General features: G+C 41.1%; 1 protein-coding gene across 3 annotated transcripts in view; it reads left to right on the top strand.

The window, feature by feature from the left end:
* The first annotated feature begins 4,926 nt into the window (after positions 1–4,926).
* KCND3 (potassium voltage-gated channel subfamily D member 3) overlaps positions 4,927–27,843 on the top strand; it is a 688,984-nt gene continuing 666,067 nt past the window's right edge. The window contains exons 1-2 of one of the 3 annotated variants that reach the window (XM_077481536.1): positions 4,927–5,684; positions 6,362–6,694. The gene's annotated coding sequence lies outside the window, so the exon portion shown is untranslated. The remainder of the gene's footprint in view (positions 5,685–6,361; positions 6,695–27,843) is intronic. The other 2 variants (XM_077481535.1, XM_077481534.1) reach the window with 2 other exon arrangements.

Raw genomic sequence — 27,843 nt, 5'->3', positions numbered from 1 at the left:
TATATAAACATCAAGGAATCTCTGCAACTGGGTCATCCTGATTAGTCTCCAGTTATTGGGTTTTCTGGGTAGCAGAAAAGGGCAACTAGCCTGAGAAAGGGGAACAGGGGATCATAGTCCAGTTAACCATATATACCTCAGGGCTTCCAAACTCTGCCTGGAGTGACAGCGGTACCGCTCTTCAGTACCACCTCCTTGTCGAGCCTCTGACATTACACTTGCAGGCTTGATAACAGAATCTACCACTTCTTCCACCCCTACCTCAGGTATGCAACAGGGCTTTACATAACTTTCTCTGGTACCAATGCTTCTGCCTTGAACTTGGGGGACACAACCCAGACTGCAACCACCTCTCCACAACTTTTGGCTCACACCAGTATAATAGCATGTCTGCCAGATAGGGGTCCAGCAGAGCACCCAGGCATTGCATACAGCCCTGTCTCCACTGCTAGGTAGGAGATTACCAGGTTCTGAGACATCCTGAACTGCTTCATGCATAGGCATGAGCTTAAAGAGTAAAGTGCAGCACACATAGCACTTAGACCATGGCTTAACCTCTTTTGAGACAGCCTGACACACAGAGGAAATAATGACTCCTCACCTGAGTCATAGTATAGAGCCAATTCGGTCACTGGTCAAAATCGGAGACCTGTGTCTAACTTGGAGGACAGAGCACCAAACCTCTCCATGGCAGCATGCACAGCATCACACATGCTCCAAAGATGGCATCTTCATGTGGGGTGTGCCTCACTTTTCACAACTTTGTAGCCCCCTCCTGGCAATGCCTTCTTCCTACACAGCAGCCAATTAGATGGTGTTCCCTGGGCAGCAGCCCCCTACTCATGTAATTCTTTACAACAAACCCTTGAAGCTGCAATAGCCAATCCCTCTTATTATGCCAAGTGTAGGCAGGACCAAGACTGCCTAGCACATGGCCATCAGGAATGGTTGGGTCACCACTTAACATACAGGTTGCACGGCACCACAAAGGATTAGCCCAAATCAATACTGTCCCATGCATGAATGGTGGAAGACCCAATGGCTCACAGAAATTCCCAGGTGCACGGCCCAGGTGGCTCGATTTTAGGAGGACATCATTGTACACCCTCCCAGAGTTATCCGACTGTGCTGTAGCCGCTATTTGGCTATGGCCTGGTCGGTAAGGGTTATACAATTTTTTACCCCCAAAATATGGATGTATTTGCTGTATGGGCATATACATATATATATATATATATATATATATATATATATATATATATATATATATACAGTGGTGTGAAAAAGTGTTTGCCCCCTTCCTCATTTCCTGTTCCTTTGCATGTTTGTCACACTTAAGTGTTTCGGAACATCAAACCAATTTAAACAATAGTCAAGGACAACACAAGTAAACACAAAATGCAATTTGTAAATGAAGGTGTTTATTATTAAAAGTGAAAAAAAATCCAAACCATCATGGCCCTGTGTGAAAAAGTGATTGCCTCCTAAACCTAATAACTGGTTGGGCCACCCTTAGCAGCAACAACTGCAACCAAGCGTTTGCGATAACGTGCAATGAGGCTTTTACAGCGTCCTGGAGGAATTTTGGCCCACTCATCTTTGCAGAATTGTCCTAATTCAGTTACATTCGAGGGTTTTCGAGCATGAACGGCCTTTTTAAGGTCATACCACAACATCTCAATAGGATTCAGGTCAGGACTTTGGCTAGGCCACTCCAAAGTCTTCATTTTGTTTTTCTTCAGCCATTCGGTGGTGGACTTGCTGGTGTGTTTAGGATCATTGTCCTGCTGCAGAACCCAAGTTCGTTTCAGCTTGAGTACACGAACAGATGGTCGGACATTCTCCTTCAGGATCTCTTGATAGACAGCAGAATTCATAGTTCCTTTTATCACGGCAAGTCTTCCAGGTCCTGAAGCAGCAAAACAGCCCCAGACCATCACACTACCACCACCATATTTTACTGTTGGTATAATGTTCTTTTTATGAAATGCAGTGTTCCTTCTACGCCAGATATACTTGGACACACACCTTCCAAAGAGTTCCACTTTTGTCTCATCGGTCCACAGAATGTTGTCCCAAAAGTCTTGGGGATCATCAAGATGTGTTGTGGAGAAATTGAGACGAGCTTTGATGTTCTTTTTGCTCAGCAGTGGTTTTCTCCTTGGAACTCTGCCATGCAGGCCATTTTTGCCCAGTCTTTTCCTGATGGTGGAGGCATGAAGGCTGACCTTAACTGAGGCAAGTGAGGCCTGCAGTTCCTTGGACGTTGTTGTGGGGTCTTTTGTGACCTCTTGGATGAGTCGTCGCTGCGCTCTTGGGGTAATTTTGGGCGGCCGGCCACTCCTGGGAAGGTTCACCACTGTTCCATGTCTTCGCCATTTGTGGATAATGGCTCTCACTGTGGTTCGCTGGATTCCCAAAGCTTTGGAAATGGCTTTATAACCCTTTCCAGACTGATAGATCTCAATTACTTTCTTTCTCAATTGTTCCTGAATTTCTTTGGGTCTCGGCATGATGTGTAGCTTTTAAGGATCTTCTGGTGGACCTTACTGTGTCAAGCAGCTCCTACTTAAGTGATGCCTTGATTGTGAACAGGTGTGGCAATAATCAGGCCTGGGTGTGGCTAGAGAAATTGAACTCAGGTGTGGACAACCACAGTTATAGTATGTTTTAACAAGGGGGGCAATCACTTTTTCACACAGGGCCATGATGGTTTGGATTTTTTTTCACCTTTAATAATAAACACCTTCATTTACAAATTGCATTTTGTGTTTACTTGTGTTGTCCTTGACTATTGTTTAAATTGGTTTGATGTTCCGAAACACTTAAGTGTGACAAACATGCAAAGGAACGGGAAATGAGGAAGGGGGCAAACACTTTTTCACACCACTGTATACACACACACACACACATAAGTCTATTCTATATGTTTTATAGCATAGCAAGTCAAGCAATATTTTCTATACCAGTGATATGCAATTAGCGGACCTCCAGCTGTTGCAGAACTACAAGTCCCATGAGGCATAGCAAGACTCTGACAGCCACAAAGAATGACACTCAGAGGCAGAGGCATGATGGGACTTATATCATATCTCTGTTCTATACTAAAGTAAAACTAGTGCAGTTGGATTCTGCGTGGTTGCTATTAGAGACCTGATATTGCAGAGCTGATGGATGTTGGTCACTCACCTCCATCCCTGTCAAATATGGAGGCCTCTTAAACTTCTACTGTGCCTATAACATATGAGAAAAAAGGGAGGTGTGACTTTGAACGAGGCTATTGATTTGTGGGGGTGAAATAATTTCAAAGTATATTTAATTGGCATATTGCGTCTGACAATACATAACAATGATGCACATAGTAGAAAGGTTTAATATGTATACACACACATATATGGTGTAGGCCTCATAAATACTTTACTGCCTATAGCATATGAAGCTTGTCAAGTGTGAACATAGCTGTTTATCTCTGGTATTTTAACAAGTTTCTTGCGTGTTTTTAGTTGCCATCGACACTGCATTTTCTCTCTTAGCTCTTTACTCCTTGCACTCTTTAATTGAATAAGCCTGTTTTTTCTGAGGTAAATATTTTCCATGCTGAAAATCCTCTCTCTGTTCACTGATTCAATTTTTCCTCATATCCTCACACAGCGAGGAAAAATGGAAAATTCCTCTCTCTTTTCATTTTTAAGCACTAGCATCCACTATCCATAAAATAACTGTTTGTGACTGCCATCTCTATATTAATGGCCTCTTCAGGAAGCCTGAAAAAAATAAAAATAATGTGTGGGATATCAATTAGTCTGCATCACCTGTTAGTTCAGAAGATATGATGGTTTCATCTACAATGTTGTGTGATATTATTAGACAACCCACCACCTAGACCACCTATTTTGGTTATTTCTTACCACACTGTCAGTCATTTGTTAATTAGCGGTGCTATTTGTTACTTCTTTTTCTTCCTTTAAAATGTGAAAATGTCATATAACATTACAACAGTCATCTCTGACATACAGGCACAGCAAATGGTTAACGTAAGGGGGACCACATGCTGGCATTAATCTGGTACAGCCGCAACGTCAAGGGTAATATGTTCTAAACATCCATTCAATGTTTTAAAAGGCATGATTGATATTAATGTGTCCTACTCCTCAAAAGCCCAAAACGTGAGATCTTTAAATCCCTGCAATTCATTTTTTTAGAACAAGCTAATTATGTGCTTGTCACTTTATAAAAATACCATTGAGACACAGGATTGCAAAGAATGACAACACAATAAAATGGTTTGGATAAGACCTGTCTGTGCCTCAAAATGGATACATTCTAATTGGTATTCTGGAAAGGAATAGCTTGTGACCCAGAGTGTTTCACACACAAATAACCACCCAGTGTAAGTTACATGCAAATCTACTGAGCTGTGTAGACGCGTTTAACCCCTTTAAAAGCTGAGTTCCCGGTAATCCTCTGTTTACTTCCTGAACTGAGTTAATGCAGGAGATTTTAAACTCCCTCTGAGCTTCTGAAATGAAACTGTACAGTGTTTCTCCGACATCCACTGTTTTATCCATAAAATAATACTAGTATTTTTAGACACTGCTTTGTTAAACGGAAACGCACCATATCGAAGCTTGCTTTTCATGTGCAAAGGAATAGTTAATGAACCTTTAACACAGTGATTAGTGCCTTGAAACACATTTGTGCATTTTCTGTAAACCCCCCCCCCCCCCTCCCTCCTTCCACAAAGCAAAGAAGCAATTGACTAATGGTGCTGTTTGACTATGCCAGGGAATGCAAATCATTGCTTAGTTGTCATGACACATCACTGTTTCGCACGTTAGCAGAACAGCGTACGACACAAGTCACCGACAAGGGTTAAACAGGATTTTTAAATGGTTCATTTTTTTTTCAGAGGATGTGGTGTGTAGTCGAAAGCTTGGGGGGGGACGTAATATCTCCATCAGCCACAGAACCTGTGTAATTAATATGTGTTTGGTTTTAAAAGGGATGAGGTGGAAACGCTACCATCGCCACAAAACCCTTCTATCTGTCTAATCCTAGTGAGCATGGGAGGTCTGTTCATCAAGCAGTTGATCTGTATCACAGCATCACCTCTGAGATATAGGACAGTGTAAGAACCTAAAAATAGCCGCACACACACACACACACACACACACAAAAAAGCAACCTTGAAGTCATCAGGAGGATGAGCCGGGGAGGGAGAAAAAAAATCAGCAAGCCTGCTTTCCTCTACAGTCTCTGGACCTGTTACATGCTTGTGCTGAATTTAATGTAAAAGCACAGGAGTCTGCTTCTTCAGCATGTGAGGAAATATTAGATCGACATTCTGCTAGAGAGCAGGGCGCCACCTGCCTTTTAATTCCTATTATTCTCTGCAGGAGCCACAGAGAGAGAGAGAGAGAGAGAGAGAGAGAAAAGGGGAAAAGATGAGAATTAATAAACCTGCTTGTACGGGAGGTGATGCTGCTTGGACTATGTCACTGTTACCAACTGGCCAGATTCAAGCCATGATACTATTCCCTGTTGGCTGTATGGATGCTCATCGAGGACTTGCTGAAGCCATGCCTGTTCCTGGTCCTGCTTCTTTCCCTACCTGCTTCCTCTAGGATCTTCACTTCATACAGCTAGGAAATAGTAGATTCCAAATATTGAGACTTCTCCGTAAGGTAAGAAGACAATGTTTCCAAATAAGGGAAAGAAGCTGCTTGTGACTGTTTTTCATTACCCTTGACAGATGAGAACTGACATGTCCTATCTCCACATGAAAGATTGCCTAGTTGGGGAAAACTCAAACTGATCACTTTTCTTTTGAACTGCAAGCTTCTCTTCCAAAACATGTGAAAAAAAAAAAAAAGGTGAGAAGCGAGGGACAGACAGACGGATAAGAAGCTGGAGAAAATGGGAGCTAAAGGGGCTTTATTAGAACAGTCTCTGGGGGAAAGCCTTGTTTGAAAGAAGTATTTACTGCTTCTACTCTACTTTGCAAACTAGCTTTATTACCAAAACCACAAGGCCACTAATACAAGCAAAAGAAAAAAAGGAAAAGGGGTCTTTTAATTAAGCGAATTGGTGTCATACAACCAAGAAATATACACAATAAAAATCATTTTCATCTATTTCTAAAGGGAAGCAGTGCGTTGTTGTTTGTGATTAGCAAGTCCTGAGTCGTGTGAATGAGGCTTCTAACCCTCTTGAAGGTTTAACAGAATGGACAGCTGTGTGGGGAAGTTTTCAGGCTTCTAGAGCTGAGCCCCCATTAGCATGCAGTGTCAGATGTGTTGTGTGTTTAATGATTGCATTTGGTGGTGTGCCTCCTAGCTCACATCTTTCTGTTGTTTTACAGCACAGGGGCAGCGAGCGAGCGAGAGAGGGAGGAAAAAAGACTTTCAGCGAGCCAGCGAGCCCTGCTTCATCTTCCGAGAGCTGGGTACCATTTCCAGCGGTGGCAAGGGGGGCAATGATTCTGTTTGGATTGGATTAGATCAAGCTCACGAGTGATGTGCACAGCCTGGACATCAGAATACTAAGAGGTTGGAGGTGTGGCACCTCTGACTTCCACTTTTCTCTGCCTGATTTTTCTTTCCTTTTGCAAAAAGAAAGGGTATTTAAAAATAGCTTGACTTCCTGCAAGCATTATTTTTCTAATTTTTAAAGTGATGCCTGCTCCAAATTTAAGGTAAGCATATCATTTTTTTCCCCTGTTGCCTGACTACTAGTTGACTGTGCAAGTGAGGGAAGTTTTAAATGTGTGTATGCCTTAGCCTGTTGCTGATCACAATTACATTGTGATTTCCCTTTGAGACTTGCTTGGCAATCACCAGTTACATGGATACCAATTTTATAAGGCTTTATTTTTATGCAAACTAAGGAGCATATGATTTAAGGAATAAGTGCTTGCTGCACTCTATAAAATTGCTTAGTTGGAATGGAGCAGCAGAAAAAATCTGTTTATGATTGCAGGGTATAAATAGAAAGTGTATGATTAGGGTTAACCTAGGAGAAAAAAAAAGCACAGAGCTAGAACAGGTAACGGATCTGTTGCCGTATTAACCCTGTAGGGCCGATGGTCTGGATGGTTTAGTAATTCCTTAGAAGAACAGGTTAATTTAGCAGGGGATTATCATTGTTTTAGATTTGTTTGGCTTTTTAGGTTTCAGTAAGGATTTGCAGAGAATGAGAAGAAATTACTTATCAAAATCCTCTTGTTTGATAAAAGAGCATTAGCAGCCATTTAATAAGATTGACATTCTGCATGGGAGTTAATGACATGCAAATCACAGTGTATTGCAATCACTTTTGTTTGTGGTACATAGAATACTGTGTTAAGAGACATTCTTTTTGTTAGTATCACCAGTGTGTGTAGTATTTCAAGTAGAACAGTGTACCAAGCTTTATAAATGATCCTTTAAAAGTAATACATGTTGGTAACAACAGTCTTATGTAGGTGATAATCTTTTAGGAAAAACATATTCAACAAACGTACACATTGAAAATATTATATAAAGTATGATCGCTGTGATGGAAACACTATAAATGTGTTTTTCATGTTTGGTATAGATTAGGGAAACTGAAAAATTAAGTGCTCGTTCTTTGATCTGTATAAGTTCTAATGAAAGATCATATGAATAACTATGTTTATAGGCTGTAATGTAATTGTCACGAACTCCAGGTCCCATTGTTCTCCATTATCATTAATTGCAGAAAAAGTGCTACTGGTGATGGCACAATGAAAAGGGAGTGAGAAGTGAGAGACACTAAATTCTAATTAACTGGTGTTTCAAACCATAATTAAGACTGTGAAGTCATCCTCTTCCCCCTCCTCCTCTGCCATTGCTCCAACAGTTCATGATCATGACTTCATCGTCAACACTTGGGTGTCATGTGTGATGTCACCAAAGGCAATCAGAGCAAAGTAATTACAGCTCTGGACAACCCAAAGCCTTCAAATGCATTTTTAACGCTTGCAGAAAGGATTGCAAGAATCTTCCTTGTGACATTTCAAAGGTATTTTATACACACATAGAATTGTAACAATAAACAAAAAACTCAAGTTTTTCTTGATTGGCATTTGTATACATAGGTCTTGATAGTCCTATCACTGACTTCTCTCTTTTACATTTTGCCTGCCAAATTGATGGCTAGCTGAATAATTTTCTTACCGTGAACTTTCCACTTTACATATCAGATGAACATTTTGATGCCTATTAGTTATAAAGCTTCACCACTGCAATAACATAACAATGCCTGATCAAATTATGATATGACCTTTCATTGTGTTAAAGATTGTCATGCCTGGTAAATGTTAACTCAGGAAGTTAAGTCTGTTTCATGTCTTTAAGTTATGTTTTAAAGCTAAGACTTACATTTATTTCTAAAAAAAATAATAATTTTGTCTGTGTTATATATTTTAAAGGGGAAAAAATATCACTGCACTGTTTTACAGTGCTTGACTTACTGCCAAGTAATTGGCTAAAGACCTGTTTCCACTTCACAGAAAACTCTTCTCTATGGGCCTCTTCCTGCAATCCCATAAACATTGCTATGTCATTTTAAGCTATGTTCTATTTCCTCTACAATCCTAGAATGGGTTGATATGTCCCATTTAGTGATGCTCAAGTATGTACTGTATGTACACACAAAATGTATATCATGAACCTTTAAATTATTAGATTATCAGCTTGTAAGCAAGATGGGAGCATCAGCATTTATGTTAGATATGTTGGAAGATATATTCTCTATACAAAATCAAGAGATTCTGTTGCATGGCTGAATGTATTTTTAGATTAGCCATCAAATTGACTTTCTTTACCTTTTGTGTATGAAGAATGTTTCTAATGGCAAATAAAACTACATGACAAAAAAGTTGCTAATGGATCGTTACAACAGAGTCTATTTTGTTCTTTATGGTAATCCTTCCAGTAACATACTTCCTGTCCTAGCATGACAACGCTTACTCCATGTTCTGCCAGCATTGTTACCTTAGGGCAGGATGTGTCTTTGGGCTGCAGACCACCTTCCTTCCCATCTTCATAAAGAATGTTCTGTAATCCACAGAGGAGAGCTGGGTAGGGTTGATAACACTATTTAAGAAACAATGTTCTGTAGCCCACAGAGGAGAACTGGGCAGGGCTGATAACACCATGTGAGATAACACTATAGAGTGCCCAAGACACAAGACATTTAAAGAACCTGTTCGCATATCCATTGTGAATGCCACCCGTACATGCCTGTGTCACACACCACCATAATGGGTAGCAATGTAATTCAGTGTGTTACTCTAGAGAAAATGCCGCAAGAGCAATTTTTGATCCATTGAGTTGTCTTCAAATGTATGGGCTGCCTTTAGGCAACATGCATTAACATACCACCATTGCATAAATGGGCCCAAAGGATATGTTTTAATCATTAAGGCAAATTACTGTTTTCAATGTGACCTGATTTTATGTTTTATGAAACTACATTCGATATAAATAACGTAAAATGGTCTATATGTTCTCCAAACAGATAACATATAATATAGACCTAAGAGAACCAACATATGAATACATTTATTATAATTACAATTTATTAGTATTTATGAACTAATTTTTTTTCTCACAACAAAATTGTCAGAAAAAGCACAGTGTTTATGATCTAGACTTTGCTAACCTTGGTATTTTTTGGATCAACTGGGTAGAGTACAGTTATATTGTGCAGTATTGAAGAACAGATGTCAATGAACATACTGTTTGCAATTGAAACACATGAAATGGAACATATCTTTAAAACAGCAGCTGCATTAACAAAGGTTATCTTGTCTCCGTGAAATTCTTTATATGAATGGACATTGATGAATAGGCAGTATTTATGTCTGTTTTTTTGTGGATTAATTTAAAGTGATCCCTTTAGATTTCTATCTGTTTCTACACTAACAAGATTCGTTTAAGCCCCCCCCCCCCCCAACCCTACTGTTTGAGCAATATACATTATTATTATTACTACTTTTCTTTAAGGGAGACTCTGGCCAAACAGTCAAGTTCACACTTGGGATGCTTACAGTATATGCAAACTTTTCCAATCCCAGTATCACATTGATGCAGTGCAGGAAACGCAGTAATTCCTGTGCGTTTCCCATGCTGCATAGTGATCACACTGTATTCAGCGATCTGCTGAGGGTGTCAAAGTTAATAACACCCCAAAAGCGGGTCACAAACACAGTATGTTTGCTTGAACTTGATCACATGGGTATAAACACCCTTGGCGATCCGATTCCAGTGTGAAAATAAAAAAAGCTGCCTGGACTTTTTTCATGTGGATGTGGTGCGATTTGAAATGAATAGGCTCAATTTGCACTGCACAGAATCACATGTGATTTATACAGGAATGTAGTGTGATTCACATGAGGTTCACAGTGCAAACCTAAAGCAAATATTTTGCTTCTTTTGTGATTCATGCACCTCGAACATGTTATATAAACCAATACAACACATCCTTACACATTCCTATTTCCTTAAATGCATTGCATACATTTTTTTGTTGATTTTAATAGGTATTTATATCCCCTGTGTTGTTTGCCTTTCCTTGTAATGATGGATATGTTGTGGGTGCAGTTTGTAGGATCATATCTGATACAGAACTCCATATATTCATTCACTTAACTTGTCCCTGTTTGCTAAAGGGGCAGAAAACCAATCTGCGCCTTACTATTGACTCTGTATTGCATCACAAATGTGGGAGTGCTAATGTGATGAAAGCACATTTCTCCAGCATAGTGATCTGTTTGGTAATTGCTTGGCCTGCTTGTGTCTGTGAATGCATTTACGGTAACTTGCTGACTGGGTTATGAATAAGCACCTCGTATACTCGTTTTCCTCCCTTAAGTTTCTTACCCACTACCCTCATCAGTCCTCATGGACCTATATTTGGTGGCATTGAACAACCTAATAGAGCCTATTTGCTATTTGCCTTACAGTTCATTACCCCGCCCCCCCCCCCCCCCCACACACACACACACACACACACACACACACACACACACACACACACACACACACACACACTTTTAATTCAGAATTTGCTGCAAAGTGTTTTTGTTTTTTTTAACTTTTGGCTGGGGTTCCACCTTAAGTGTGACATTAAAATGATCCTAAAGGTTACTCCAAAAAAGTTATGGCCCTTATTTTTAGCTTTTTATTTTATTGTATCCATGCACACCAAGTGATTGATTTGAAAGCTTTACCTCTGACATTTCTATCCCTGTATGTTGAGAACTATCATAATTGTGACAATCAGTCATCTTTAAGCTGGCCATACATTGTCTTTTCCATTCAGCCAGCAGGCCAAAAGAAGTGAAAAAAAAAAAACAGATTTCTGCAGCCACACAAGGGAGGTGGAGGGAGGAACCCCTTTAGCCAAGATATTGTATTCTAACAGAGGCACCAACCATTGTCAGGATAACCTGATCAGCAGCTGCAGCCAATTAATTCACTGATTTTGAAAAATATTTTTGAACATGTCCCTTTCATAGAAGTTTATCAAAGGATGACTTCCGTTGAGTGGAGACTGCCAAACATTATGCAGAATGGAGAACAACAAAAGGAACCATGAATATCTCTACCCATAGTTTTGCGTTTCACTCTAGTTAACCAAATCATCTGCAGAGACTGCCATTTTATAGCAATTGTATTTGTTTCTCTAGTGATTACATGTGTGCAGTATAAAATTTTAATTAATATTCATAGATCCTGCTAATGAATGCCATGAAGTGAATATTTTAAGTTGATTTCTCATCATATTTTATACTTTTCATAGTTAAATACTTGGTAATGTTGAATAAAAACCAGTCCAATTAGGTCAATGTGTGCGTGTCTACTATTCTCCATATCCCTGTACATTATGTTGGCCAAGAAACACATCCAAATGTTTTTTTTTGTTTTTTTTTATGATTATTATTATTTACATTCACTCCCTGCTGACACCACCAACTAGGGAAAAATGTTCCACATCCTTGCAGATCTAATAGTAAAGAATCCCTCAAGAAGTTTGAAATTGAACAGTGTGGCCAGCTGTTTTCTTTCGAGTTTAGATTTGTATGATGCATGCATATCCCTTCTTTAATGTCTCTTCTCCAGGGAGAAACAAATATAATATTTAAGTCCTCTAGCCGCCTTATTAGCTTATTTTCCCTTCTTTGGACTTTCTCCAGTTTAAGCACATTCTTCTTCAAGATTTGTGACCAGAACTGGATACCATACTCAAGATGTGGTTGAACCAGAGTTTTGTAAAGTGGACGAATTATAGCCTTATCTTTTAAGTAAATAACCTTTTAAATGCATGTTAATGGTCTGCTAGCCTTCCTTGCTGCAGATTGGCCTTGCATGCTATTGCTAAGTATGTGATCTATTAGGACCACCACATCCTTTTCCATCCATGATTGTCCAGAGGTTCTTGACCCCCAAGCATATAACTTCCATGCATATTCTTAGCTCCCAAGTGCAAACCCCATCTACTATATAGCTGCCATTTCTTCTATTCCAACTAGTTCTTCTTGTAAAGTTGTTATATTCTGTTGTGAAGTCATAGCCCTGCTTAACTTTGTATTATCAGCAAACACTGAGATTGAACCATTTACACCACCATTTACACCAACCTCTATATCACTTATGGACAAGTTAAACAGAATTGGAGCCAGGAACAAGTCCTGGATTACCTCACTTACAACTCTAGACCATGTAGAAAATATGTCAATTCAAACTAATTGTTTTGCCTCCTTGGAATCAAATAGGTAGGTAGAACAGATGGCCTTCATATTGATCAGTCCTGGAAGACTTGTTTCTCTCCATTACATGGTTGTTCATTTATGGGCTAAATGTAAAGAAAGCCACAATAAACCTACCCCAGGGCTGGTATTATAGCTTTCAAAGCACAGGAAGAGAAAATGAAAATGCATGAGCTAATATGTTTTTCAGGGTACGGTGATCCTTTAAGCTGAATTCCAGACAAATATAGACACATATGTATGGATAAAAGATATAAATAATGCAGTTTGTATTCATTAATACATCATTGTATGTACTTTTTTTAATGCAAGCTGTGTAATTAAGTGAATTTTACCTGGCATCAGCCTTTAGCCATTTCCTGTTCAGTAGAGCTCACACTGGGAGGGTAAGAAGCAGCACAAAGAGCCAGTCAGTTGTGCTGGGAGAAGAGAGCAGAATGACAGATAGATAATCACTGTCCACTTACAGAATAGGGGAGGGACAAGACCTATAACACAGGACAGAAAAATCATCTGGTATCCTACCCTATGAAATAGGGTTATGCCATATGGCAGCACTTAAATATCAGAACTTGATGAACAGAAATCCACATCCTGTGGTGGGCAAAACAGCACCCCTATATGCTTTTCATTTGATAATTTAGCTGTTTGCCTGGAATTCAGCTTAAAGGTTTCTTGTAAACGTAATAAATAGTATTGTAAAACCTCTTGCTTATATTTGGTATAATTTATAAAGAATTAAATGACATTCTTAAATATGCCCTTCCAATACAATTAGAAAGGCTTTGTGATGTATAGAACTGGTGACTGAGGAGGTCATGACAGATGTTTAATTTGGTGCTCATGAAAGTGCTCCTCAGTTCTGTTATCAGTGTGTACAGTATGGGGGTTATTTACTATAGTGCCAATAAATGATCCTGCGGTCCTGGAAAATAACTCCCAATTGAGACTTCAACTCTCAGAAACTACAAATGGAAAGCAGCGCTATTGCCGGCAAACATACCTGTCAGATCACATATGCGGGAATAGTAGAAGTCAATGGGGCTCGAACCTGCAAAATCCAAAGTTATCACTGAAGTCTTACATGCAAGTTCTTTGCCATAAAAAGTGTATGGGCACCTGGGTCCTGCCCCAGGGGACATGTATCAATTGGAAACAATGTTTTTAAAACTGAAGTTTTTTCAGGAGCAGTAACTTTAATAATGCTTAAAGTGAAACAATAAACATTAAAAAATTGTGCTGGGGGGGTGTCCTTAGTAAAGTAGCACATCTTTCCCATGTTTATTACTGTACCGCAACAAAATTACATTTCTAAAGGAAAAAATGTAATTCAAAATTGCTTACGGCTGTAATGAATTTCCGGTTTCCGGCAATATAGAGTAAAAATCAAGTAAAACGGCATAAGTTCCCCCCACCAGTCCATACCAGGTCCTTTTGACTCTGGTATGGATATTAAGAGGAACTCCACGTCAAATTATTTTTTGTGGCCCCCCAAAATCCATACCAGACCCTTATCCAAACACGCAACCTGGTCGGTCAGGAAAGGGGTTGATGAGCGAGCGCCCCCCGAACCATACCAGACCACATGCCTTCAACATGGGGAGGGTGCTTTGGGGTACCCCCAAAACACCTTGTCCCCATGTTGATAGGGACAACGGACTCACCCTCACAACCCTTGTCCGGTGGTTGTGGGGGTCTGTGGGCAGGAGGCTTATTGGAATCTGGAAGCCCCCAGATCCCGACCCCTATGTAAATGGGTAGGGGTACATTGTATGTACTCAGCAGGCAAGCAGAGGAGTAAAGGAAACAAAAAATGTAAGCAATCGCCACCACGGAGAGGTGAAATCCAGAGTTATTTTTCACAACTACCGGAGAGCTCTCTGGCTGCCAAAATGGTGGACTTAGACCCTCTTACCCACGAGGCACGGCCACCTCCAGGCTTCTCAGCTTCCCCGACAGCTTTGTTTGGGTCTGACATCCTTTGGGACACACCGGCAATGCTCCACTCAGATCCACAGGGCTCACACCACCAGCCACTTAATTACAAGGGTGAAGCTTTAGTCTCCGCTCTAGCGCAACAGGTAATGGCACTGGAACTGCAACTGGAGGAACTCGAGGATTGGAGCAGACGAAACAACTTGTGCCTTCGGGGCCTTCCGGAGGCCATGGAGTTGAAGATCTCCCGCACTCTACCCTTGCCATCTTCCTAAAGATAGCAGGTGATGCATACCCAACTAACTAACTAATCGTTTGACCGCATCCACAGAACCTTGGCCCCCGCTGATATGATCCGGAAAGGCTTGGGAGAAAGGTGATGCTGAATTTTATGGCACCCCATTAAAAATCCTAGCTGATCTCTCAAGAGCAACCCTACAACGAAGGGCGAGGCTTCAACCGGAGTTAGAGCTAGCCTAACAGGCAGGGGTTACATGCCGCAACATTCCGGAAACAGCACAGATTCTTCACTGTCAAGCTGGCGGATCTCCCTGATCTTTTCAACCTTATGGAAGTCGATCCTATTTGGGTGCCAGATTGGCTGCAACTCCTGCTGCAACCTATCAGCCGCTCCAACCAACCCAGCTCTCGGAGTTATCTCTCACCCACACCGCAGATAAACCGGCGACGCTACCGTGTGGCATCGCCTAAAGCGTCTCGTGAGACCCATAGTTAACCCTATAGTATTACTCCCCAATCTCCTCAAGGAATTTGAAACCTATGGCGCATTGTCAAATCTAAAAATCAACTTTGAAAAATCAACAGCGATGGGCGTTGGAATAACCCTTGCCCTTTTAGCACGATTGAAATTGACTTGTAAATTCAAATGGACAGAATGTGCTCTCAAATATCTAGGCACCTATATTCCCAGTGATCTGTCCCACACCTATGAGCTTAATTTCCCACCTTTATTGACGGCAGGCCGTGTCCTCTTAGATAGTTGGCATAAGGGATTGCATTCCTGGTTCTGTAGATGCAACCTTATTAAAATGAGTATACTCCTGAAATTTCTCTGCTTATTTCAAACCCTACCGATACAGATTCAATCACATTTTTTCAATCAAGTACACTCTCACATTTTACCAAATTCATCTGGGCAAACTCAAAACCTCATCTTCCTAGACAATATCTTATGTTGCCCAAACCTTCACGTCCGGGAGGACCAGCCCCGGGTAATAAGTACTTCCTTGCAGTAAACTTGGAGAGAATAATTGACTGGAGTCGGCACAAAGCACATAAAATCTGGGTACAACTAGAACAGGCCCAGATGGCTATCCCCTTAAACTGGTAGAGCACCACACAAATCCTTTCATCTAACGCATTGAAGTCTCATCCCCTAATTGGTGCCATAATACGACTAGTCTCCAAAGCTATCTCTTCAGCTTTGCTCTCCACCAAAGAATCACTCTCCCAGATGGGTTGAGATCGCGCTCCTCCATTTTCTGTAAGATGATCATTGGCCTTCCATTCAGTTCTTGTTGGGTGAGAACGGCCGCTTTCAACTTCCTTTTTGGAGCGTGATATGGTTGAATCATTTTTTACACTCTCTAGCAAATTATAATCTGACCTTCACAACCTTTGAAGAATACTGTATGGAAGATGGCACTCTGTCACAAGTGCTATCTAAAACATATGCATTACTCAATTCCCCATCCGAACAACCACAACTGTCTTTGTTACAGAAGTGGGAAGCATACCTGAACCGCACCTTCACAGTGGGGGAACAAAAATCTATCCCTCGATTTTCCTTAAAATCGTCTATATGTACAAAACTACAAGAAATTAACAATAAAGTCCTGACTAGGTGGTAATATGCACCACAATTGTTACACACATACTACCCGACCATTACAGATAGCTGTTGGAGATGCCAGGTGGACAGAGGATCGCTCCCTCATATCTTTTGGCCATGCCCTAAGCTAAGACATTTTTGGACAACTGTCCGAAAGGTAGCCCAAAAATTTACGGACTGCAATATTCCAGATGATCCAGCCTTCTTTTTACTCCTGTTACCAAAATCCCAGGGAAAAGATACCAAAAATCAATAGTGTGACACTTATTGAATGCTGCCAAAGCCTGTATTCCCCTATTCTGGAAACAGCAGATACACCCCCCCCCCCCCCCCTTAGTGGTACCTGGCTGCATAAGGTAGAAGATATAAAAAAGTTTGAAGACCTAGTCCTCACAGCACAAAATAAACAGGAAAATCACTCTAAAATGTGGAGATTGTTCATTTTATCTGATGGAGTTTTACTACTCAGCTCTTAGATAAGTGGAGGATACAGGTTCACTTACACATATAACTGCTGGAAGCCCATCGCCAGCTGGACTCACCCAAACTCCCCTGTACCACCCCCCTTCCCCCCTTCAGACCCCCTCCCTCTATGTTTCTCTCTTTTCTTTCTTCTCCTTTTTCATAGAACTGTTTTCTGCTTTCACCGCTCTGCTCGTTCTTAGAAATGTATAACTACAGGGAGTAGCCAGCACAGCTGTAACAGCCCGGCACAGTTCGTCACCCAATGAAACTTCTGAACGTATCTGTAATGTACCACCCTGTGGATGCATCTATTGCCCAAGCCTGATAACAAAAATTATAAATGTAACTGTGACTGCTCTATGCTATTGTTGTACTTGAGTGTTGCCTTCCCTGTACACTAAATCAATACACTAAATCAATAAAAATGTTATACTTGAAGAAAAAAAAGATTTAAAAACTGATGTTTTTTCAGGAGCAGTAATTTTAATAATGCTTACAGTGAAACAATAAAAATTAAATATTCCTTTAATTATCATGCCTGGGGGATGTCCTTAGTATGCCTGTAAAGTATCACATCTTTCCCATATTTAGATTAGTACTGCAGAAAAATTACATTTCTAGTGGAAAAAAATGTCTTGGGGCACACCGTAAAAAATGCATAAAAGATGGTGCAGCCATAAGACCATACAGACAGAAAAAAGATTACAGCGCACAGATACAAAAATGACATTTAACTCCTGCAAGGCTATTTAAAAACACCTGAGCATATTCAGAAAATATGGGGATTTAGTTACACCATATGGCCATATAGTGCTAAGCCCACTACTACGATAAAGTACCCCAATATCAGTGAGTCCTATGCTATCCATAGAATGGAAGAGAAACAGGATCTTCCATTCTATGGATAGCATAGGACCCACTGATATTGGGGTACTTTTACATAATAGTGGGCTTAGCACTATATGGCCATATGGTGTAACTAAATCCCCATATTTTCTGAATATGCTTAGGTGTTTTTAAATAGCCCTGCAGGAGTTAAATGTCCTTTTTGTATGTGTTTGCTCTAATCTTTTTTTCTTTTTATGGCTGTGTAAGAGACGCCAGACAGCGGGTGACAACACAACGGAGGAAGACATTTTGGGGCGTTTTGGGGACCAAAAAGCACCCTCCCAATGTTGAGAGCACGTGGCCTGGTACAGTTCAGAAGGGGGAGCGCTCTCTCATCCCCCCTATTTTCCTGCGGCCTGCCAGGTTGCGTGCTCAGATAAGAGTCTGGTATGGATTTTGGGTGTGACCCCCACGCCATTTTTTTTTTCAAATTCAGACAACACCCATGTAATCCGATTCTGCTGCGGACCAAAAAAGAAGGGTCCTGTGCAAGTTTGGTCCAAATGCAATGCAAATTCAACCATACAATCTGTATGGCTGAGTTTGCATCACACAGAGGTTGCATGTGATTTGCAGTGCAGAACAAATCACATCCGATGTCAGAAAGCACAGCAATGTGAACCGACCCTATGGCCCCTTTCACACTTGTGCTACTTGTCCTGTGACTCCTGCATCCATAGACCTCAGGATTACACTGGCCTTGCTTCAAATCACATCAAATCTGTGGCAAAAAGTTCTGCAAAATCGCAGGACTTTCAGGTCGCACAAGTGTGATAGGGGCCTTATGGACCACAAGTTGTATGAAAAGTCGGCCAAGTGCTGCAACTTGGCCTCAACTTATGGGAATGCCTGTGTAATAATTTGCCCTATGTACCTCACACCAAAGTAGTACGGGGACTACTTTGAAGTTGTTGCAACTTGAAGTAGCACAGATATGAATGGTTATCATTGAGAATCATGGGGTACAACTTGGAGGTCCAAATGTTCTGGAAAAGTCACCAAACTGTGAAACAAGTCATATATATTTTAATAGAAGGGAACTCTCATTTATATTTGCATAGTCCTTACTGATTTACATCAGCAGAACAAATGCAGGAAGTGATATGTGCACATGGGCCAGAAGCAAATGTATGGTGATGCCAAACAAATCAATGAACCCCACCCACACCAAATTTAACTATCACATCTACCCCCACATTGAGTAAGCACAAGTACATATCCTACACCTACCCGGCAAATGAGCAGCACCTCCTCTTTGCTAAAGAGGGACCTCACCATGTCCACCTATATGGAGATCCTGATCAGCAGGGGAACTTTCAGGTGATTACAATGACTAATTTCTTAATTTCTGGGTCAGAAGGTGAAACCACGTTCTTTTGTTCACAGCTGTGGATATTTGATCTCAACCACAATTAGAATGTCTTTATTTTTGTTTATTTGCAGATATGCGAGTCTGTATTTCTACATATAACATTTGAAGGTAAACTTAAGGGAGTTCGATAAGAAATGGTGTCCCTGAGATAGCAGCAGGTGAATTACAAAGACAAAGGCCCAGTCTGAGCCCTGGTTCACACTGACAGCGGGAGGTAATCGTGCGAGTTCAGCTGAACTCACACAATGTCATTCCCACATATCAGTCCCAACTGCGGGAGGAATTTCAGAGACTTCTGTACAGGTTTCTATACTGATGTCATTAAAATCGCACCCCGAAGTTGCCAAAAAGTAGTACAAAAACTACTTTTGGAAATTGCAGCGCCGCACCATTTAGAACGGTGCAGTTGCCGCCAATTTGGCATGTCAAATAACACCAATGTGAACCAGGGCTGACACATACAACACTGCCTATCCACCAGCTGAATTCATTTCCTGCAATTCTCCACAGCAGTTATACATAAAGATTCCACTTTAACCTCTTCAGGACACCTGCAAGTAAATGATAAGTTTTTTGTGTGCACAAATACATATTGAAATTATAAGATATAAAAGAAAGATATAAAAAAAAACAAAAAAAAAAAAAACAAACACAACAAACAAGCTCAATAATGTACTTTTATTTTTCCAGCAGAAACAAAATTATGTACATTCATTTACTAGCTTAATTTTTTTTTTACATGATACATGGTGCTACATTTAGCAAAACAGTTAGAAATTGGGTTTAAAGGGTCCCGCTCATAGAAGCTTACAATCTAAAATGTGTCTAAACCATTGAGTGGACACAGCTTTGCATTCAGTGTATAACGGGTAGCATTTCATACTACAACTCACTCACCAGCCCCCGTTTTTATCTGCAAGATTATAGAAACATATTTAACAGTCATGTTTTTAATTTGTGCCTTTTTTAATATTATGTTGGAATGCTTTGTAAGAATAATAACACCCACCACCAGCCCACAATTAACACACATACATAGGTGACAGTGTTCTGCTTGAAACTGCATTTCTGTGAACATGATTAAGCAATGAGATCAAAGAGTAGCACACGCTCCCAGCACATGCTCCACAGGAACAATACACACACACAACATTGTCAGCATTGCCACATAAATCCACTTTTGATAGAAAAAATGCACAAGAATTTCAGCAAACAGCCCTAGTTGGGCGTTTGTCAATATGCACAATATCATTCCTTCTCCTCTCCCCCAAATTACAGCAAAAAAAAAAAAAACTGGCCTTCTTAGGCCAAATGAACCCCCCTACTGCGACCCTTTATATAAGATAGGTTGTATTGTTAGCACACTGACACGCGCCCAATAGAAGTTTCCCGTCCACCAGTATCTTTCAATATGTCTCTTCATGTATGTTGCCCTTGGCTATGTGCATCAAATCTCCAACTACAGGCCAAAGATCGAAGTCCATTTGCATGCACATAAACAAAGCAACAGTTTTCTAAGCATATGTACCTGTTCAGTGTAAACCCTACAATTTGAAATGTCCATGATTAGTGCTAACAAACATTAACATCAGTCCTTGGCTGCACTGAGCTTCCAATCTAAAGTCCAAAACTAACTTTCTTACATTAGAGAATATTTCGACAGGAGACAAATAAAATACCTTTGGATTGTGGTGAGAAACCCACACTGGGAGAACCTTTAAACTTCAACACATGCATTAGGATGTTGGGGAATTAAACAAGCAACCCCAGTGCTGCTAGACAGAATTGCTACCCATGTAGCCAGTGCGCAGACTCATGCATGTTGGGACGCCTGCCTTTATTTGCACATGAATTGTAATGGCATCCCAATCTTAGCCCATAGGGTTCAAAATTATTTTGGCTCACCCTTTGCAGCTTTATAACATAAGTGCATTTGTGAGGTCAGGCACTGATGTTGGACAAGAAGGCCTGGCTTACAGTCTCCACTCTAATCCATTCCCAAGGTGTCCTGTGTTGAGGTCAGGAATCTGGGGTGGAGGAACTTGACTAGCCTGCACAAATTTACTCATCCATGTCTTTATGGACATTGCTTTGTGCACTAGTCCAAATCATTTGATAGAGGGGGGATTATGATGTGGGGTTGTTTTTCAGGGGTTGGACTTGGCCTCTTAGTTCCAGTGAAGGAAACGGTTAAGGCATCAGCATACCAAGACATTTTGGACAATTTCATGATCCCAACTTTGTGGGGACAGTTTGGGGATGGCCCCTTCCTGTTCCAACATGACTGCACACCAGTACACAAAGCAAGGTCCATAAAGACATGGATGAGTGAGTTTGGGGTGGAGGAACTTGACTGTCCTGCACAGAGTCCTAACCCCAACAGAATAGAACACATTTTGGCTGAATTAGAGCAGAGACTGGGAGCCAGGCCTTCTCCTCCAACATCAGTGCCTGACCTCACAAATGCACTTATAGAAGAATGGTCAAACATTCCCATAGACATACTAAACCTTGTGGATATCCTTCTCAGAAGCTGTTCTAGCTTCAAGGGGACTAAGACTGGGTTGCCATTAAAGTTCACGTGCGTAAAGGCAGGTGTCCCAATACTTTTGGCTAGATAGCGTATCTGGCAAGATTTCCAATGGTGGTGGAACCCTCCTACACATAAATACTGCATTTAGATATAGTTTTAGGACCTGGGAGATGAGACAACTTCTTTACATGAAGCGGCATGTTTGGGATTTAAACCCAGATGCTCAGGGATGCTAAGCAATAACTCTAACCTCTAAGCCATGGAACTGCCACATATGAAAACCTTCTACTCATAAATACTGCATTTACATTACTCGAGAGTTATTCTTCTTGATTTATTCTGTGATATTTGGTGGGTCTTTGTGGGTGAGTATAGAATAGTGATATTTACTCTCAAATTTTTGTAAATCCCATTTTGATTTCTGATGTTGATACACATCATATTTGTTGGCCTCAAATTATGATTATTTGGGAATAATAAAAAGCACAAAAAATTGTGACTCATTTTAAATTTGCATCAACAATGGTATTGTTTGTGGTTTGTAAAGACACCTGTGTGAGTTTGGATAAAAATTGTTGTGAGATGGAGAGTAACAAGTGAAAGTGATAGAGAATTTTTTTTTTTACCAAAACATAAAAACATTCCACATTCTAGTTTTCAATGTTTCAAGAGGCATGGGTGATATTAATGTGCCTCACCACAATCTCCAGGGAAAGCTGGATGTTTGAAATCCTATGAGAATGCACTTTTGCAAGGGCATGTAGTGCATTCCAGTGGGATTTCAAGTACTTATTTTTCTAAGAAGCAGTGGTAAGGCACGGCAACATCACCCTGGCCTCCTGGAAGCAGGGCTTCAGGTAAGAATTTAGTTTTTTGGGTTTTTATGATTTCATTTGAACCTACGTTTTTAAGCTATGAGTATATTTTCATAGAATGTCCATTTTAAAAGAAGCTTGAAGTTCTCGAGTTTAGTCCTTTCAGATATAACTGGCTGCATGCTTGTTCCAGGTCAGTGACTTACCAAACTTACTAGGAAGAAGGTCAGGATCCAGATGACAATCCTAAGTCTGCAATCTTTAAGACCTCTTTCACATTGGGGTGCTTTGCAGACACCACCGCGCTAAAATTAGCACTTGCAAAGCACTGCTGTGTCTCCAGTGCTTTTCTCACTGGAGCGGTGCGCTGGCAGGACGCTAAAAAAAGTCTTTGGAGTGGTGAAGGAGCGGTGTATACACCGCTCCTTCACCGCCCCTGCCCATTGAAATCAATGGGGCAGCACAGCTATATCACCGGCATAGCACTGCTCCAGCAGCGCTTTGCAGTGCTTTTAACCCTTTCTCGAACCGCTAGTAGGGGTAAAAGCCCCCCGTTATCGGCCAAATAGCACCGCGAAATTGGCAGTAAAGCGCCGCTAAAAATAGACCCCGCCCCAGTGTGAAAGGGGAATAAAGGTTCACTTTGAGGGGTCTATTTATAATGTGAAAACATTTATAGTCACATAACTTTTCCCAATTAATTCACACATTTTTAAACTATATTTAACTGTAAAATTCATGAATCCTGTATGAAAACATTTATAAATAGATTTCTAAATGCTGTCCTGTGCTTCGTAATGAGCTTCAAGTTGGGACAACCAATCTGTTTTGCCAGTATAGTAAGTCTTTTTGAAATACACCATACTTTTTCAAATGTTTCCTTTGATATGTTATGCTTTGGAAACTGACTGTGTAGTCTCCTAGTAATCATGCTTGTTAGCTTATGTTTCTTAGAAAATTCACATATTACTTTGCTGATGCATACCTCTTTCTTGAATACTAAGACTTGCTGCTAATTGGCAATCAACCTAATATGTCTTATATTTACAGTTGGGTTTTGAAAGCTAAACTAAAACAATTTTTTCCTGTGGTTATTCCATTCATCCACCCCCTGCACGGCAGGGGGGTGGTTAGTGCTTATACCTTGAAGATGCCACTAAGGACCGTACCTATGTTTGTATGTTTTCAAATATACTGGTAGCTTTTTTTGTCCCTCATAAATCAGCTTTGTTTGAGTGTGGTAGGGATGCATATTCAGAGAAGTAACCAACAGAAATGGGTTACTCTGCTGTATATTCATAATATAAAGTATATATGAATATATAAAATATGTCCTTATTCAGAAATGGGTGGGTTATAAAAAATGGAAGTAAACCTATGTATTGCTTTAATAAAATCAGATAATTATCTTAAAATATTAGCACGTGACTTAAAGAAAAGGTTTTATAGTGGCAAATAGGGCAAGGAAAAGAGGACACATCTTCAGCAGTATTTCTAAAGCCTAATCCTCAGTAGTTGCTAATAGTTTTTTTTGCTATGGGTTGAGAAACACTAGACCAGTGTGTACTAGGCTTAAGGGGCAATGTCGTAAAGTGGCACATCTGTAGTATGTATAGAACATGCTGTAGCAAAAATGAAATTTCTAAAGAAAAATAAACTAAGCAAAAATGATAAAATTACTCTCAGTTGCAATTGCTAGCACCCAGCTATTAAATAATAAAAAAAATGCCGGGGTCCCCCCGTGCCCCCATGGATTTTAAGAGGAACCCCATGCCAAAAAATAAAAAATGGGATGGGGCCCCCCAAAAATCCATACCAGACCCTTATTGAGCATGCAGCCTGACATGGCAGGAAGGGGATGAGAACAAGCGAGCGCCCTCCCCCTGAACCATACCAGACCACTTGCCCCCACCCCAAAGCACCTTGTACCCCATGATTATTTACAAGGGACAGGATCTGGGGGCCCTCTTATTGAAGGGAGCTTCTAGATTCCAATAAGCCCCCACTTGCAGGCCCCCACAAACCACATGGTTATAGGGAGGAGGCCCTTGTCCCTATCAACATGTGGACAAGGCGCTTTGGGGTTGGGGCCCCCTTTCCTGACCTAGGTCTGATGTGGATTTTGGGGGGAGCCCACATCTTTTTTTCTTTTCTAATTCTGCCATGGCCTGAAGAGCCTGTTATGGACTAGGCGGGACCCCACAACATTTCTTTCGTCATTTTTTTTTAAACCGCAATTTATTTATTTTTTATTATTCAACTGTCAGCAGAGAAACCCATTGATAGCTGACGACTCACAGGTTGTTAAGGATGCCGCAGCTTTGCCCAATCAGGGAGCAAAATGCATTCTGCAGCCCAAATTCGGGTGTTGGACAAATGGGTTTTGTGATAATATGCATTTGTTTTTAAAGCTGCACTTTAACATTACCTAATAGTCTTGCACATTTCTATAGGCTCCTATCCTGTACTAAGATTGTTTACTGTGATTTCAATGTGTCGGCTTCTACCAGTGTGCACTAGAAGCTTCAGAAAATTACATAGGACTGATTTCATTATATTTGTATGCAGTGCACTCTAGGTAGCGCCTATATATAATGCAGTCTACCAAGGAATGACCACTCCTCGAAACTGATATCCACTCATCATAGCATTTTTATATTTGCAAAACATCTCCTAAGAGCTAGCCTACTGTTTACCTTAGGCCCCTTTCACACTGGGACGGTGGGTGCGCCGGAGGTAAAACGCTGCTATTTTTAGCGGCGCCTTACTGCCAATTTTGCAGCACTATTCGGCTGCTAGCGGTTACCCCCGCTACCCTGTTTCCCCTAAAATAAGACCTAGCCTGATTGTCGGTGTTGGCTGCAATATAAGCCCTACCATCCAAATAAGCCCTACCCTGTTTCCTCAAAAATAAGCCCTACCCTGAAAAGAAGACCTACAAGGACTTTAACTAGGGCTTATTTGGGGGGTAGGGCTTTTATTGCAGCTATCACCGACAATCACACTAGGTCTTATTTTACGGGAAACAGGGTAGCAGCCGAGAGAGGGTTAAAACCAACGCAAAGCACTGCTGCAGCAGCGCTATGCCGGCTGTGTAGCCATGCTGCCTCATTAATTTCAATGGGCAGGAGCGGTGAAGGAGCGCTACTTCACCGTTCCAAAGATGTTGCTTGCAAGACTTTTTTTTAGCATCCTGCTAGCGTACCGCTCCAATGTGAATGCCCTCGGGGCTTTCACACTGGAGACACAGCAGCGGCTCTTTCAGGGCTCTTTGCAGGTGCTCTTTTTAGTGTTGTAGCGCCTGCAAAGTGCCCCAGTGTGAAAGGGGTCTTAGGATTGAGTGCTCTTGAGAGCAGTATTTATGTAATGTGTCGTGATGTTATCTAGAATCTACGTCGGGCACCCTGCCAGCCCCTCTTCCACAAGCAAACTATCGTAATGGCATTTCTACCAAACAGTCAAAATTAATTAAGAGGCAGTCACCACAGCAACTGTTCAAAAAATGTCAAATTGACCTGCAGAAGAACATTTTTTTATGGGCAAGACTAGACCTAATTTTATTAGAGACAAGTGGCAGAACAAACAGCAATTTTACTGTAAGAATTAAGACACTCCAGAGGGGGTGCAGTGAATGGGACTGCTATAGTACGAAGTAGTTTAGGTGCATACCGTTCTTTCCCTTTGAGTTTTCTTATATGTAGCATGCAGCTACAAAAAAAATAAAATAAAACAGGAGGTCAGTAACAAGTGATTTCTGTGCTTTGCACTCCAAATTTAAAAAAAGGACCAACAATAAATACAATTCAGGAACAATTCCCAACTTTTGTGAAGGTTTAATTGTTGTCTGTTACTACATTGGAATGATTTCCCCTCACTAAGGAAGTGTTACTAAACCCACAACAGTAAAATCAGTCTGTATATTAGAGGTGCACATCTTCACTGGCCTCACGATTCGATTAGATTACGATTATCATGTCAACGATTCGATTCGATTCCGCGATGCATCACGGTTACCGCGCAAGTGCGCATGGTTTTCATCAAAAAAATTCAAGCAGTCAGGAGAACTCCATTTTTTTATTCTATCTGTTCTTTTAAAAAAAAAGACAACACTCCCTGCATGTAGCAAAGTCTAAACATAGCAGATAACAACTTAAAATACTAGGAGAGATGGCCAGAGACTGCGGACATAGTACAGGAGATGGTCAGAGACTGCGGACATACTACAGGAGATGGTCAGAGACTGCGGACATAGTACAGGAGGTGGTCAGAGACTGCAGACATAGTACAGGAGGTGGCCAGAGACTGAAGACATAGTACAGGAGATGGTCAGAGACTGCGGACATAGTACAGGAGGTGGTCAGAGACTGCGAACATAGTACAGGAGGTGGCCAGAGACTGAAGACATAATACAGGAGATGGCCAGAGACTGAAGACATGGTACAGGAGATGGCCAGAGACTGGGGAAATGATACAGAAGATGGTCAGGCTGCGGACATGATACATGAGATCAGCAGTTAAGTATGATATCTTTTTTTATTTGAAATAAAAAATGATGCCCTTTAGTATCACTTTAACAAATCTATTGAGTCTTTTGGCAGCAACTTGGATTGTAAACAGGTCAACATCACAGAAAAAATTAAAAAAAGGAAGACATTGCAATCAGTAAGAAATATACTGCTTGCAGATCAGTAGATGGTTCCAGAGGGGAGGGATGATAGGGAAATCACAGGAAGAAATTTGACAATAAAAGAGTTTGTGCAGCCCCCAATGTGTTAGGCACACAGCATACACACACTGGATAGTTGCAGCAATTGGGGGGGATGTGCCACTTCTATACACTCACCGGCACATATATCAAGCATGACAGGCTTATTTCTCACCTCTGGAGCACTCCTACCAACCTCCCTCCTCTCCTCGCAGCTTGTTTCCTGAAGCCGACTCAGACACACAGCTGCAGTGATCTCTGTGTGTCTGAGCTCCGTGCAGTCTCGGCGCCCGCCCATCGCGGAGATGTCCAGTGTCACTGTCCACTTGTCCAGAGCTACAAATCCCAGAGGAGGGGGAGAGCATGGGTGGGGGCAGCACGTGACTCTGAGGCTACATTGTCCATGAGGATGGGACAGCACCAGGCGCAGCCAGCCAATGGGCGACTTGTCATTCCAGCAAAGACACTGCTGTGCAGGGGGGGGAGGAGCCGGAATGACGTCA

Source organism: Lithobates pipiens, unplaced genomic scaffold (assembly GCF_037356315.1).
Source record: "Lithobates pipiens isolate NorthernLeopardFrog02 unplaced genomic scaffold, aLitPip1_a1.2 Scaffold_16, whole genome shotgun sequence".
Taxonomy (NCBI): domain Eukaryota; kingdom Metazoa; phylum Chordata; class Amphibia; order Anura; family Ranidae; genus Lithobates; species Lithobates pipiens.
Note: the sequence above shows the minus strand (reverse complement) of the source record. Positions and strands in the feature narration are given on the sequence as shown.